Raw genomic sequence first — 17,814 nt, 5'->3', positions numbered from 1 at the left:
AAAATGTCATTTCTTCAAATATACAAGTGGTCTGGCTTAAAATCTAATATCCATTTGTTAAATTAAATGACGGAGCAGTGTTGTCTTCTAAATTTTTTAATAACACAAAACATTAATCTATATGAAGTGTTTTTTTAGTTATTGTGGGTTTCGTACTATAAATTGCAATGTAATTACCGGCGTCATAAGTTGCCGAAATCCTCTCAGCGTCTGCCGAGGTATAACATTTGTGATCACATGACCGGTTGGGAACGCGCATGCACCAACATCAAGGAATCAAAACTTTTCTCAAACTAGAATTTATAGATACATGATCTCTAAGACTAAACTAGACCATATATGATCTCTAAGTAGCTTATAATTATCAATGAATCAGAATTTTGGTACAGATAGATTTTATAGAATTATTTTTAACGTTACCGTAAAAGCACTGACAAAAAAAAACTGATTATCACTATCATTTTCTCGTCTTCTAATCTACAGTTTTACCGAAATGGCGATAAGATATAATTTGTGAAATAATCTTATCAAAGCTTTGAAAAGAATAGAAAATAAAACAGGCAAAAGGAACAAAAATGAATTGCATTTTTATTATCAAAAGAGTCACGCGTATATGGATAGTCCATCACCTACAGATTGGCAATCAACTGTTGCTTATCGAAAGGAATTCCGCTTATTTTCCACCCTTTCGGAGCTTGAATGCTTAGTCATCAGTAGAAAAAATATCTGAAGAGCATAAACACTTCTTCCAGAACAGTGCTGATTGCAATTTTGAATATATTGCACTGTTTTCCTCCATCTACTATTGTCAGTAGTGTGCAAGAGATATACTCAAAATGGCTGCCAAAGATGAGGGCGAGAGCGAGAAAAATGGATGCTCTTATCAATGGAATATTGAGAATATAAGCCACTGCTGGCCGCTGAAGAAAGGAGAAAAAATAAAAAGCCCTTCATTCGTTGCAGATGCACTGAAAGGCACGAAATGGTCGTTGTTATTGTATCCCGTGGGAGTAGAAAATAAAAATTACATGGGTATCGGCCTTTACAGACAAGGAGACTGCATTGGACCGAATTTTATTGAAGTAAATCTTCAAATTGCACTACTCGGCAAGGATAACTCAGTTTTGAAAGCATGTAATAAATTAAAATATATTTTCAAAAAAGGTGTAGCTTATGTAATTCCAGATTTCGAAGTTAGAGAAAAAGTGTTTTTCACTGAAAGAGAAATATATCTGCCTGAAGACACTTTAACGATTCAGTGCACCATATGGATTGCACACCAGGAACTTATAAATTCTCAATACTTATTTTCAACAACAATTTTCACATTAATTAGATTAAATTTCATCTGGAAAATCAGCGAATTCAGCGCTTATATATTTGACGACGAAAGTAAAATCGATAATCCTTTTACTGATATAGAGACCGTATTAGTAGAAAAAATGGAGAAAATGGGATTAGATGTGAATTCAGTGGATGGTGATTTCATATATTTTTCATGTAAGATGTCGGTTTTAGATTCGGAAGGAAAAAGTGAAATTAGCACTAATTTCAATTGTTTAAAAGACAATACAAAAGATGAAGGATTTGCCTATTTGTTAAAAGAAACTCTGAAAGAAGACAAAAGCCGATATTTACCAAATGATGTTTTGTCTTTTGAATTCGTTTTGACGCTTGTTTATCTGGACAAAAAAAAAGAGAGCGCGGAGTTAGAGAAAGAGGCTGTTGTTAAAAGTAACGAACCCAATGCTGCAAAAGTGGAAACTAAAAACACTGGAGCTTTGGTTGATGATTTGAAAACCCTTTATAAAGAGGGGGTTTCCTGTGATACTGAACTTCGTACTGCAACGCAAACTTTCCCCGCTCATCAAGTCATACTGAGCGCTAGGTCCCCAGTGTTCAGGAGCTTGTTCAGCAGCGACATGAGGGAAAAGAACAGCGGGCATGTTGACATCACTGATTTCGAAAATGACACTATTCACCGAATGCTGCTGTACATGTACACGGACTCACTGGAAGATTTGCAATTTGAAAGTGCATTCGAGTTATACAAGATTTCAGATAAATATCAAATTTTATCCTTAAAGAGCAGATGTTCTTCTTTCTTAAAAGAAAGCTTGTGCCCATCGAATGCCTGTGAAATGCTAATTCTGGCTGACCTACACAGTGATGACGATCTGAAAGGTATTGTGCAGGATTATATACTTAGGCAGAATAGACAATTTTTTTGCTCTCAAGAATGGAAAGATTTTATGAAAAGTCATATGAAGTTAGCTTCAGAGGTCATGTATCAAAAGATGTTAAAAGATTAGTGTGGAACCATTAGGGAAGGCGTAAGTCTGTAATGTTTTTGCCTCGATGTGGGTTTCATAAATTTTATCTCATTACATTTAGAATATGCTATAAAAAATTGCGGATAATAGATATTACTGTAATGAAATATCCATTTTGGTTTTTATTATTACAGTGGCATTTTATACGAAAATAATTTATAATGAGTATTATTTGATGCAATTTGTTTACATGTGTGATAATTTTGCACTTAGATTTAGAAGTTAATGATATTTGTATAATGATATCACTATAAACTCAAAAAATGTAATTAATTCTAATAAAAATAACAGAATAAATCTTATTTTTCAAAAATATATTGCTTTTACGATTTTACTTGTAAATGTTGTTAAAAAAATAACCAAAAATTGAAAAATATTTTGAAATTTAGTTTAATTGCATATTTCGATAGTTTTATCAGAACAGTTGAATATCTTATTGCTGTTATCCTTCTTATTTGTTGTATTGCATATTTCGATAGTTTTATTAGAATAGTTGAATACCTTATTGCTGTTATCCTTCTTGGCTTATTTGTTGCATTGCATATTTTTGATAGTTTTATCAGAACAGTTGAATATCTTATTGCTGTTATCCCTCTTGGCTTATTTGTTATGTTGCATATTTTTGATAGTTTTATTATAGTAGTTGTATACTTTATTGCTGTTATTACTTTTTGGCTTATTTGTTGTATTGCCTTTGGCAAAACAACAAATTTGTTGTAAATTGTCTTTGGCAAAAAAATTGGGCGAATTCTGATCTTTCACATTTCAGTTTCAAGCCATTTGTTTACTCCTGGACTGTGGTTAATTGATCCACTTAAATGTCTGTCGAATGCCGCATGCCAAAAGGTTAATAAAGAAACAACGCAATGCGTATTTGACAGTGTTATTTTCAGAATAGGCATGAAACAACTTGTTCCAAGGAACAATGAATATGGGAATAGGAATAATCAGTTATTATTAATGCTTACAGGTTTGGTTATTAATTGCTAACAGGTTATTAATACTAACGGGTTTGGTCATTATTAATAATAACCGGTTAATAATTATTAATAATGACCGTTTAGTATTGATAATAACCGATTATTCATATTGACCGTAACCATATTTATTGCCAATTATAAATTACAGAATTTATAAATAGTCTTAAGCAAAAAAAAGTCTGGATTCTAGTCATATATATTTTTGTGAATTTCAAACAGATGCATTTCTATTGGACATTTTCTAATTGATCCATTTAAAGGTCTGTACAATGCTGCATACCAAAAAGACTGATAAAGATACAATGCATTGAGTGTTTGAAAGTGTTATTCTGAGAATAAGCATGAAGCAATATTTCAAACGAACCTGATGAATATATTTTTCCAACTGTAAATTACAGAATTTGTAAATTGTCTTTAACAAAAATAATTGTGTGAATTCTGGTCATTCAAATTTATGTCAGTTTGAAACCGATTGTTTTCGCCTGAATCGTGGTTAATTGATCCACTTAAAGGTTTATATAACATTGCACATCAAACAGATCGATAATGACATAATGCATTGGCGTATTTAACAGTGTTATTTTCAGAATAAGCATGAAACAACATTTTCAAAGAATCCTAATAAATATATATGATCAAACATACATTTAAATAATATTTAATTTTAAATACCATGTATTCTGGCTGTATTTGCATGAAATATAAGTTTATTTCGGTTTTCACGTTTAATATAAGATTAATGGTTGATCATCACACGATTAGATGGAAAAAAACCTAACTACAATTTTGGTTTGATTTTAAAGCAATTTGAGATATTTTCATTAACAAAAAAGAATTCGATTTCATTGTTTAACTGAAGCATCTCGATTCAGATCCCAGTATATTGAAAAAATTTAGTTTTGGAGTAATGTCCGTCGGTGAATAACATAATTCAAAAACAAAAAGAGCTATATAAATGAAATTATGAACTCTTTTAATCAAAAACTGTGAAATCCTTTAAATCGAATTTTGTCATTAGTCATTGTAGTATAATCTGAAGGCTACAAAACTGACGAACTTTTGTTAAGTTGCTTTTATTATTTAAATTGTATATCTGCCATTTTAGATCAAACTTCACAAAGAAATGGCAGTCATCCTCTTGTATAAACTTGTATATACATTGAAGTGCCAGAAAAACTGGTACAAAAATCTAAAACCGTGTAGAGCCCCTACGAGCACACAGAAGCACCGCAACACGGTGTGTCATGGATTCAACTAATTTGTGAAGATATTCTGTAGACAGTTCACACCACGATTCCTGCAGGACAGTTCACAATTCCATGGGAGTGAGAGGTAGTCAAAGTCTCCTAAGGACAGTACGTTGCAAAGCATACCAGATATGCTCGATAACGTTCATGTCTGGGGAATTAGGTGGCCAAGAGAGAGAAGTGCAGATTTAGAAGAGTGCTCCTCAAGCCACACGGTAGCTACTATAGACCTGTGGAGTGGCGTATTATCCGACTGGAATTGCCCACGCCCGTTGGAATGCACATAGGATATGAATGGATACAAGTGGTCAAAAAGGATGTTAACGTGCCTCTGCTCTGACATGGTCGAATCTAGATGTACCAATGGCCCCATTGCATGCCAAATGCACACGCCCCATACTATCACATAGCCTTCATCAGCTTGAACAGTTACTTGTAGCATGAGGGATCCATGATTTCATAGGGATTTTCTCCACACCTGATCTCGACAATCCACCCGATACAGTTGGAAACGTGATTCGTCAGACTAGACAACATTTTCCCAATCATTAAGAGTTCAATGACGGTGTTGGCGCTTCCATGAAAGGTATAGAGTTTTGTGCTGCTTAGTCAACAATGGTGCACGAAATGGTCTACGGCTGCGAAAGCTCATATCAATTAGGGTGCTTTATACAGTGCGTACGATGGCACTTGTTAATGGGCCTGCATTCAAATCCGCAGCAATTCGAGGAAGTGTTGAACATCTATCTCGCGTAACGATTCTTTTCAGCCGTCGATGATCCCGTTCTGACAAGGTCTTTTTCCGGCCACACCGCAGTCGGAGATTTGAAGTTTCACGGGAAACCTGATATTCGCGGTACACCCTTGAAACGGTCGTCCAAATTTCATCGCTACTTGGGAAATGGTGTGCGCCATCTCTCGTGCGCCGACGATTAGCCCCCGTTGAAAATCACTTAAATCTTGAGAACCTGCCATTGTAACAGCAAGAATTGATATAATAGACTTCTCAGACACCTGTTGTCTTGTATAAGCACTCTCGACTGCACCACACCTCCATTATTTGCATACGACCTGCTATACCAGTTTTTCTGGCTCTTCAGTGTATGATAGCCACAAAAGACAAACGTAACAAACTGAAATATAAACAGCACAGTTTAAATTTTGGTACATAAACATTTTGTAGAAGATAATTGAAGGGTTTGCTGCAAAACGGAGGTAGCTCCAATTATTCAAGTTTGCAGAAAACCGTAAAAAACGTTTGAAAATTATAAATTCCAAATTTTATGAAGAGTTTCCTTTTGATCATTGTTCTTAATTGATCCTACATATTACGACAGTATTTTCACACAAAAATACATTTTGCAGATGACGTGGCACATGTTGAAATCTTGGAGTTACCTATTGCTTTCAACCAAATAGATAGTCTGTCTATCTCTATGAAAAATATTTCACGATAAAAAAGGCAGTTTACTATAATATTATTAATTACTTGAAAAAGACTATATATATATATATATATATATATATATATATATAAATATATATATATATACCTTGACTTTAAAAACAAAAAAATATATATTTCCATTAATCATCTCCCTCTCCCTCTGTAACGTCGTGCTCATCTGCTGCGTCGTCTAGTGTAGGCCATCGTAGAACTACATATCATTTTGTGGGACGTATTTGTGAGCTAGTTCTACAACTCTAAAACAACTTTATATTTTGGGCTCTAAAGTGGAAGGGTGGGGAATAAAATGGCTGAATCTTGTTTAATATTAAGGGAGTATTGTTTTGGATGTTGAAACTTCTCACTGTATTATTACAGAGTAGTCCATCACTCTCTCTACATAATATGTTTCCTGTATTAATTTGGGATTTTTCATAAGTGAAAACTCTATATTTTGTTGTAAAATACTTTTCCCTTTCCATTAGATGTGATGTAAGCCGTTTTCAGGGAGAAACTTTTTAATAGGTCAACGAAGAAAATCATTCGTTGGATAACTTTAGTAGCAGCAAACTTTTCACTTGTTTTCGCTATGATAACGGTATAATCACACGGTAGAAAAAATTCTTTCTACTTTCCTTGTACGTTTTTCAGTGTTTCCAAAGGCCCGTTCGGTATGGAGATATGGCGGTAGCACCAGGAGCTACTTCTATATTGCAACAAACAAATGAGACAGGCAGCTCCATCGCTTGAGTAACGCGAGAACTAACGATTGGAGCTACATCTTTTTGGAACCAAACGAACAAATTTTTATTTTATCACATGATAGTACATGTAACTCCAAATTCCCCTAAGCTGGAGCTATATTCTTTTTGCAGCAAACCCTTCAATTATTAACAAGGTAAGAATTTGCAAGGTAATGTGAGAAGGTTCTTACTAGTAGAATTTATTTTATTTATTGAAAAAATTGTCTTTTTTAAAAGCTATCACAAGTTTGAGCTACTAAGCTAAGGATTATCATATGACGAACTTACAATTTAATGTTTAGCCCTAATGAAACTGATAAAAGTATACAAGTTTCAAATATAATGCATCAAAGTGAGAAGATATTTGTATCTTAGCCTCAGTTAACGACTTCTTTACTTAGTTCAAATTCGATTTAAAAAGAATTATTGCCTTAAGTATTAACTTCTATTCAAATTCTTTTATTTTTAATTAAAGTGTTGCGAATATATTCGTGCTTGCGGCATTTGTACAAAAATAGTCATGATTGGCAATGAATGATTTAATGTACATCAGGTAAGAAAAACTTTTCGATTTAAAAGGGATTCTGAAAAATTAGATGCGCCAATCTCGATAGTAATACCTGGCTCCTTACTAAGGTTATGCTTCGCCATTTTGAGCATTGATTTCAAAGCTTAAATATACTATATATCTGAAGCTTAAATACATCATTACAATGGTACAGACCAGTCCGTTTTTCCAATTTAAATCAATTTTAAGTAAATTGAATAGAATGAAAATTTATTGTATTGAACATGTTATTTTAAATGTACATAATCTATTTTTAGAGTCCCCAGCTAAACTTAAATTATGGGAAGCTTGTGATCGTCCAAGCTTTACTCCAATTTACAAACTTTAGCAGGATGTTGAGTTCAAATAGTAGTTTAATTAAGTTTATTGAAACTACATGTGCTGATTTTTAACCATAATCAAATGATGAGGATGACATATGAGGTGGCAACCTTTCTGGGTAATCTCGCTCCATATTAGCGCGAGAACGTTTAAAACACCGAGATAGATTTATTGTACATCAAGATGTCATTCACAGTGAATTTTAGGTGAAAGCAGCTTTTGACCTCTGGCCCCTAACACCATAAAATTGACAGAATATAGAACTACAGAGTTTGGATTTAAAAGTACGCCATAGCTTCGATGACTTGTCGTGAATATAGATCTGATAATTATTTAACATGTCAAAAAAAGGGCAATTCAAATAAATAAATTAATTAACTTCAAATCGATAATTTAAACTAATCAAACCAAGTTTTCGTGTCAAATTTGCTGCACGACTGGATATATGAATGAGATATAAAAAAAATACTTTGCGCAACAGGACAAACATATATGAAACCTTTTTATTGGGATTGGAACTCGAAATGATCTAGTAGCTTTGAAATGTAAAAGTACATTTAGTTGATTTCGAATAAGTTACAAGACGATGAAATAACAACAACGTTTATTAAGGGATAAAGATGGACTTAGTTCGGCAAAATTTCTATCTACTATAGAAAGAAAAAAAAACATTATCTAAAAAAATATTTCTGTCCTATTCTATTCATTCTTTAAAAATTAAAAGGATTTCGATGTACAGGTTTTGAAGAAATTTCCAGGGGGTACAAAATTTGGCTGAAGAAATGGAAACAAGTGGAGGGACTTCTTAATAAACTCAAAAGAATTTTTGAGATTATAGAAATGATTAAAGCAATGGATGAAGAAAATACCTTCACACCCAAAACGCTGTTTAAAATACATATTTTAAGCATTCGTGATATTTTATTGTCTTAAAGAGATTAAAAGTAGTAAGAAATGAAGACTATCTGTAATGATTTTTGCTCATTTGTAACGGCTGTTATCTATTCTATACTACACTCCTGGTATAAAAATAAGCAATAAATGTAAAACTCGAAATAAAACAAAAACTATCTAAGGGTTATGCTTGAAAGTTATACACAAGGTAGGTGTGACATCACTAGACTACATATCACTGACTCTCCGATCCGCTCGAAGACACACGGATGAATAATACTGAATGACCCAACCACCACAACAGCAACACTGGCGGGAAGTGTGGTTGAGTCCTAAGGGCCATCCCAACCACGGTACAGCCCTTCTGTAAGGAAGTACGTCCCTTCATCGAGGGGGGAGGGCGGACCTCCACCTTTTCGTGTACCCTCCAGGGTGGCGAGATCCAACCACCATGTCGGAAGCACCTCATCCTCATTCCAAGGTGCATCCGGAGGGTATTCCTAGGCTACATTTAGTTTAGTTTAGTATAGTTATATTAACGTCCCGTTGTAAAGCAACATTAGGGCTATTTTGGGACGGACCTCGTAATTTTGAACCGCGGTCAGATGGCGAGGACGACACCTGAGCTGGCAACTCCCGCTTCACGCCACACCACACCAGCGGGAGGACGTTTGGCATGACGGATTTAAAGTGCAACAGACCCCCTTACATGACGGTTCTTCGGGGAATTCGGGTCTCGAACCTGAAACCTTACGGCTCACAAGCCGAGACCTTACTACCAGGCCACCGCGGCCCTACTAGACTACATATCAAACAACGAAGCAAAGAGAAACAAAAATGCATACATCACAATCGCCGCGGCGCGACAGCCCAACTTGGTATTCAGAATCCGCAACGGGTACCTCACGCTAATAACGGGTATAATAAACTAACTGATATCCGTGCTTGAGAACGGCGGGCATGTTGACATAATGTCATTTATCGCTTGTTGTGGCAGCAAAGCTCATTCCAGTAATCAGGCTTGTTAGAGGATGGAAGGTGTCTGACTGCATATTGCGACTAGCAATCTGTCTTCCTAATATGTCCCGCACATCCTCTATGGGATTCAGGTCCGGTGATCTAGCATGCCACGCCATTTGTGGAAGGTATTCCTCTCCAAATAATTCCACACCAATCGTGCTCTATTCGGGCAGGCGTTACTGCTCGTAAATATCGAGTCGTTACCCGTATCGGATGGCTGTGGTGGAATCTCCAGCGAACACGTAAAAGTTGTTATAAACGACATAACGGTAAGTTATATCACTGACTTTCCGACCTACCCGAAGGCACACTGATAAAAATACTGAATGACCAGGTCGTCGTAACAGCAACAGTGGCGGGAACTGTGGTTGAGTCTTAAGGGCCATCATCAGCCACGGTACAAACCTTCACTAACGAAGTACGTCCCGTACTCGACAGGAGGAGCCAGATCCCCACCTTTTGGAACCAACCACCATGGCGGAAGCTAAATTACGAGATGCTCCCTCGTGGGACTCAAAGTATAGGTAAACCTGTGTTTCTATTCCTGAAATGATAATACGATAAATAGAAAACATTATAAAATAGATCAATGAAATTTGATATCTGGTACCTGCCATTGAAATCAAAATTTAATCCTGTAACATGTTTTGGGCACAAAGGATAGAGAAAAATACCGATGAAAATCCAATGTTGCCTCTATAGATATATACCATATAATCATGATAAGGAGGTGTTCTTTTTCAATTTAATTTGAATTAGAATCACTTATTGATAGGTTTTATCGAATTTAACAAAACATATCTTTGCAACACCCCTGAGTTTGTATGAGCGGCTTATCATTTCTTCAAAGAAAGAAAGGCAATACTACACAAATAAAAGTCGTTTCTAAAATCAGAAATGAGTTGGCGTATTTCAAGAGGTCCAAAGCAATAAGAATCTTTGAAAATGAAAATTTTTATAAATAACAATAACTCTGTGTAGTCATACAGAAAATCCTATTGTGAGACAAATTTCAAAATCGAGGTTTTCGTACAGGTATACTTTCATATTTTTTGAGATTTCAGTTATCATTAAATATCCGCTGACGCCAACTAAAATGATGGACTACCGATATCATTCTGCCGTACAGAACCCAATTGTTTCCCAGAACAATAAAGAGATAAAAGAAATATTTTTTAAAAGTTATCATTGCCAAGCAAAATAAAGAAAACTATGAAGTTTCAATTTAGTTGTCATAAAACAAATCTGCTTATGGATAGCCAATCAACGACACAGTAAGCAATTGTTTTTTAACTGATGATATTTTCTTTTACTTATCCAACATAAAAAATGCGAGTATGGGCGTGAGCAAATGGAACTACAATCGGCGAAGAATTTAACCCTTTCGGGACGGGAGGCCTGTATCGTAGACGCAGGCACGGGGCAGAGCGAACGCGAAATCAATCATTCCGCAGGACGGGGTTTTGCGTCGCTAAGCCTAACCTTGAAAAGAAAACAAAAAGAATATTTAAATCCTAACGTTTGCATTTCTTCTACCTTTTTAGATTATTAGCTCATTCATAATATGAACACATTCTTCCACTGACAAATCGTGGAGTATTTTTTTTTCTGCCATAATCTAACCGAATCTAAGACTTTCCGTAATTAAAAAAAAGGCGCGAAACATATCCGATAGCTAAGCAGAATATAACAGAACTGACGGTAAAACCCGAATAGGCTACATTTACACTGTAATAGCAAAAAAAAAAAAAAAAAAAGACAGATAGAAAGAAACGCGAATGATTCTATCAATGGGAAAGTTACACTGCCCAGCTCTATTTATTTATATTACTCTTACCACCTCCACCGCAACTGCTGCTTAGTAAAACATTAAGTCAGGTTGAATATGAGAAAACTGAGGGTCAGGAAGCCGAAACATTTATTTCAAAAGTAATGGACACAGGAAGCCATCTAGTGTCGATTAAAAATTATTCCAGTTTAAAATGCACATATGCATCACCGTCCAATGAGTTCGATTTCCAGAAATGCAAGGGGGATATGCCCGGCTGAGAGACTCGTTCGCTGGTGATACATATATGACACGTTCGTCGCGAAACGATTAATCTAACAGCGTTTATTGTTATTTCGAATGTATTTGACTATAATTTCTTCTTTCTAAAGTGTATAAAAGAATAATTCCAAATATCAACCAAAACCGATGATGATACAAACGGGTACATTTTCCAACGGAAAATTGAAAACATAAGACAATCGTGGTGGTTGAAGATGAATCATTCGTGGGTCCTTTTTTTATTGTAGATACTGTAAAGGATCACTGATGAGTCCAAAGATGGTAAAAGGGCAGGTAAGGCAATGGTAGTATATTCCCAGGATAGGGGAGTCAATAGTGGTGGTTGAAGATGAATCATTCAATAGTGAGTCCTTTTTTTATTGTAGATGCTGTAAAGGATCACTGATGAATCCAAAGTTGGTAAAAGGGCAGGTAAGGCAATGGTAGTATATTTCCCAGGGTAGGGGAGTCAGTCGTGGTGATTGAAGATGAATCATTCAATAGTGAGTTCTTTTTTTATGGCAAATGCTCTAAAGGATCACTGATGAATCCAAAGATGGTAAAAGGGCAGATGCGGCAATGGTAGTATATTCCCACGGTAGGGAGTCAATCGTGGTGATTGAAGATGAATCATTCAATAGTGAGTCCTTTTTTATTGTAGATGCTGTAAGGATCACTGATGAATCCAAAGATGGTAAAAGGGCATGTAAGGCAATGGTAGTATATTTCCCAGGTTAGGGGAGTCAATAGTGGTGGTTGAAGATGAATCATTCAATAGTGAGTTCTTTTTTTATGGCAAATGCTCTAAAGGATCACTGATGAATCCAAAGATGGTAAAAGGGCAGGTAAGGCAAGGGTAGTATATTTCCCAGGGTAGGGGAGTCAGTCGTGGTGATTGAAGATGAATCATTCAATAGTGAGTTCTTTTTTTTTATGGTAAATGCTCTAAAGGATCACTGATGAATCCAAAGATGGTAAAAGGGCAGGTGCGGCAATGGTAGTATATTCCCACGGTAGGAAGTCAATCGAGGTGATTGAAGATGAATCATTCAATAGTGAATCCTTTTTTATTGTAGATGCTGTAATGATCACTGATGAATCCAAAGATGGTAAAAGGGCAGGTAAGGCAATGGTAGTATATTTCCCAGGTTAGGGGAGTCAATAGTGGTGGTTGAAGATGAATCATTCAATAGTGAGTTCTTTTTTTATGGCAAATGCTCTAAAGGATCACTGATGAATCCAAAGATGGTAAAAGGGCAGGTGCGGCAATGGTAGTATATTCCCACGGTAGGGAGTCAATCGTGGTGATTGAAGATGAATCATTCAATAGTGAGTCCTTTTTTATTGTAGATGCTGTAAGGATCACTGATGAATCCAAAGATGGTAAAAGGGCATGTAAGGCAATGGTAGTATATTTCCCAGGTTTGGGGAGTCAATAGTGGTGGTTGAAGATGAATCATTCAATAGTGAGTTCTTTTTTTATGGCAAATGCTCTAAAGGATCACTGATGAATCCAAAGATGGTAAAAGGGCAGGTAAGGCAAGGGTAGTATATTTCCCAGGGTAGGGGAGTCAGTCGTGGTGATTGAAGATGAATCATTCAATAGTGAGTTCTTTTTTTTTATGGTAAATGCTCTAAAGGATCACTGATGAATCCAAAGATGGTAAAAGGGCAGGTGCGGCAATGGTAGTATATTCCCACGGTAGGAAGTCAATCGAGGTGATTGAAGATGAATCATTCAATAGTGAATCCTTTTTTATTGTAGATGCTGTAATGATCACTGATGAATCCAAAGATGGTAAAAGGGCAGGTAAGGCAATGGTAGTATATTTCCCAGGTTAGGGGAGTCAATAGTGGTGGTTGAAGATGAATCATTCAATAGTGAGTTCTTTTTTTATGGCAAATGCTCTAAAGGATCACTGATGAATCCAAAGATGGTAAAAGGGCAGGTGCGGCAATGGTAGTATATTCCCACGGTAGGAAGTCAATCGAGGTGATTGAAGATGAATCATTCAATAGTGAATCCTTTTTTATTGTAGATGCTGTAATGATCACTGATGAATCCAAAGATGGTAAAAGGGCAGGTAAGGCAATGGTAGTATATTCCCACGGTAGGGAGTCAATCGTGGTGATTGAAGATGAATCATTCATTAGTGAGTCCTTTTTTATTGTAGATGCTGTAAGGATCACTGATGAATCCAAAGATGGTAAAAGGGCAGGTAAGGCAATGGTAGTATATTTCCCAGGGTAGGGGAGTCAATAGTGGTGGTTGAAGATGAATAATTCAACAGTGAGTTCTTTTTTATTGTAGCTTCTGTAAAGGATCACTGATAAATCCAAAGATGGTAAAAGGGCAGGTGCGGAGGTGGTAATATATTTTCACGGTATGGAAATAGATAAAAAAAACAGATTCTTATCATGCGACAAATTACCAAGACGAAGTCTTAGCAATAAAAATGTCAGTTGATTATTGTGAGGGTCTGGAAGACTCTCACAGCTACTGCATACTCTCAGACTATGTCAGCTCTTCAGGCAATAAATCCTCGAACACCAAAATTAAAGAAAACTTGAGAAAAGCTAAAGCGAACAAAGGATTAGATTAAACTGGATTAAGGCTACATCGAAATATGCGGAAATTAGAGAGCAAATGAATTTCCAAAAAAAAGACTGCACAGAAAGAAAAAAAATAGACATTGTAGTCCCCAAATCATTCCAAATGTTAAAGAAGGAAATTATAAGAGAGATGACTCTGCAGTGATATGGTAGATGAATCATGTCGAGCAAAAGACGCATAACATGAATTCATATTGGAGCCAAAAATTCTAAAAAGAATATTTCACCCAATGATAGTGCAAATTATATCAGGACATGGAAGATTTCCTGAATACTTATACACATTCAGAAGGATGCAGGACAACACATGTATATGTGTAGAAAAAGGCTCATTTCAGCACTACATATCAGAATGTGCAGAACTCAAAGAAATTAGAGGAAGACTCATTATAGATAGTGATAATTTTATCACAATATTACAATAACCTGGGAATTTAAAAATATTAAAAAAAAACGATGGGAAGGATTTACAGCTTTTTACAAACAGCTTGAAGAATCTTTGAACTTTTGTTGGCCGTTGTTTTCGTATGGAAAAGTTTAGATAGATAATGAGCATAACCACCTGTCACAATAAATTGAAGAGAGCATTTAATGAATATCATCAGAAGATATAATGCTTAAGTTTACGATCCATCTATGGCACATGTATAAGATATGAATGAAAAACTAAATTTACTAGAATGAGATTCTACAGTTTATAAACGAAGATTGGTATCGAAGCATTATGAATTCGTAAAAATACGTCTTTAACATCGTACATTTTTGATAATGGAAGTTTTTAAAGATTATTAAAAATCAAGACATGGTCAACTACTTAAAAATCTACTTAGATAAAAAGAATAAAGGTAGGAATATAGGAACCAAAATATTTCTGCCAATGCAGCAAACAAACTTTTATGGAATCGGATGCTTACTGAATGAGATTTACCAGCAAAAGCAAAATAACGAAATTTTTTGAATTTTACTTTTATTATTGTATTAAAAATAGAAATATTTTTTTTATCATGTGAGAAGATGATGCTGTTATGGTATGGAACATGCACAGACAGAAAAGAAGTAACATGCATAGGCAGAAAATAAAGAGTGTTATTTGTTGGAACTCATAGATTGTAGAAATTTCTCTTTTCTAATCGGGACCATAAATATGAGAAAATATTTATGGTCCCGATTAGAAACCAGCATCTAAATCAAACCAGCATCCAACGTTTCAGACCAGCATCTAAATCAAAACCATATAACATTTTTAATTTTAAGATTATTAATTATTATAGATATCATAATCATATAGATATCCTAATAATCATTTAAGATAGTTTTAATAAATCTTTGTAGAATGATCATGGCGCGAATTTCAACCCCTTTATTCAAAATAATTTTGATGTTTCAATTTATCAATGCATTTCATGGAAGGAATTATGATTTAAACCTTCAATTCTTTGCTCTCAAAATTCTCATTGTCAAATAAAACTTTTCCTACATAATAATTTGAAATTTTGCGACACCAGATTTGAATTTTTTCATTTTAATTATTTTTGACACTTTAGTCTTTAAATTTATAATTTATCATTACGGATATTATGGAAATGCAGTTGTTCCCGAATTCACATCCAACCCCAGTGACACACGTAAAGTATACGACATTAAACAATATTCGCAATATTGTATAATGTTGTTGATTTTATAACATAATATCACACAATATTGTACAATATTGCGCAACATTATTTGCTACCTGGGAAATAGCAACACATGATACAGTAGAATCAAATTTCAAGTAAAAGCCATTTATTAAAAGACATTTAAATGTTAAAGCATTAAAATCGAAAACGAAAAGTATTCGAAATATCGATTAGAGAATTCTATATGAGACAAGCCAGTTGAAATAAAAGTATATAAAAGATCTATGGTGCAGAAGTCTAATAGTACAATTTCAGTCTAAAGATCCTAGAATTGAAGGTTCAAGATTTGATTCCAATGATACACGTGGATCTGGTACTCATTAACCCTTTGATCGAAATACCTGATATCATGTATGCTTTAAAACCTATTGAGATAGTTTCGAAATACCATTAAAAGGAAGTTTCGGTTATAGTGTTAATTTACTAACTTCAATCTAGCATATTTCCAGAGATATTGTACGTAAGTTTGGAGAGCAGATGTTGACTAAGATGTTCTAGACATTCGATCATTTGTTTTAGTATGAATTTTGCTTCGAAAGGCACAATTTTAATACTAGAACTACCAAGACAGTTAGTTTGACGGTTTTTCAAATTTAATGCTTAAAAATTTGGATATAATTTATGTATTGTTCCAGAACTTTATGGTGATTTTTAATGAAATATCAGAAAATTACATATTCCTATTCAATTTCTACTCAGCCATTTCATCTTCCAAAATTAGTGCGACCTATACCTATTTATACCAAGACCCGACAAAATGACGGCTTTAACAATTTAAAAGTTTATGATTTTTATGGATCATCTATGCAAAGATGGACATCAATACGTATTTACATTTATTTATACATCGCTTTCAAATATTTCCTGCATAATTATATTGTATTTTTTTATATTGTCCAAAGAGCTCTCTAGTGAATATAGTTGCTGCAAAAAAGAAGATTCCTCCCCAAAACAATGGAAAGTAGTGAATTGTACTCCAGAAAACTAAAGAGTCTTTGTGAATGCAAATCTTGCCAAATTAGATTGTGCAACAAAAATAGAACAATGTATACCTGTAATGTATGAAGCAAATACGTTTGGGGTATGTATAACATGTACTTGTAAAATATGAACCTCAGAGTTAGGTCATCTAATATCAAATGCGATATCCTACAAATGCAAATACAAACTTTTTTCTCAGTTTTTTTATTAATAATTAATGAATTGTCATATTAAATATTGTTTTGCTAAGTTATATTCTTTTATTTACATAAACTAAGCCAAAAGGTAGAATGAAAACCCATGATGATCAAAAACCCATCAATTTGACGGGTGCGGTAAAACTAGATATAGTATATTTAACATCCGTAGTTCTAGTGTTAAGCCTACAATGCATCGTATAGCTATTTGGTTACAGGTTTTTATTTCCATTTACAAGCTTCAAATGACGGCTCAAAACAATGAATCTTTGGAAAAATGCTTTTTAATTAACATTTGTAGAAAAAAACCCGATAAATGGCAATAACGATACAAGAATTAAATTTTAACTAGAAACTTGAAAAAAAAACACCAAAATGATTGTATAAATAATTCTGTAATTAAAAAACTGACAAAATACTTTTTTCTTGCATCCTAAAAAAATATATTGGTAAAAAGAAACTTATTTTTATTGCAGAATTATTATAATGCGATTTACGTCATTGGGATATGCTGTAATTCACGATATAGTTATTTCGCCCATTTTAATATTTTTTTTAATTTCCCAAATTAATAATATTTACAAAATTTTAATAATTTTCTTAAATTATATGCAGTTATTCAAAACACATTTCTTTTATAAAAAAATATATAAAAGTCTTGCATTCTAGGGTTAATTTTTAAAGTGAATGTATTAGATGCATATAGCTGATACAAATATCGAAAAATTCGAATAGGCTAAT

This window comes from Argiope bruennichi, chromosome 6 (genome assembly GCF_947563725.1).
Source record: "Argiope bruennichi chromosome 6, qqArgBrue1.1, whole genome shotgun sequence".
In the NCBI taxonomy this organism is placed as follows: Eukaryota; Metazoa; Arthropoda; class Arachnida; order Araneae; family Araneidae; genus Argiope; species Argiope bruennichi.
Note: the sequence above shows the minus strand (reverse complement) of the source record.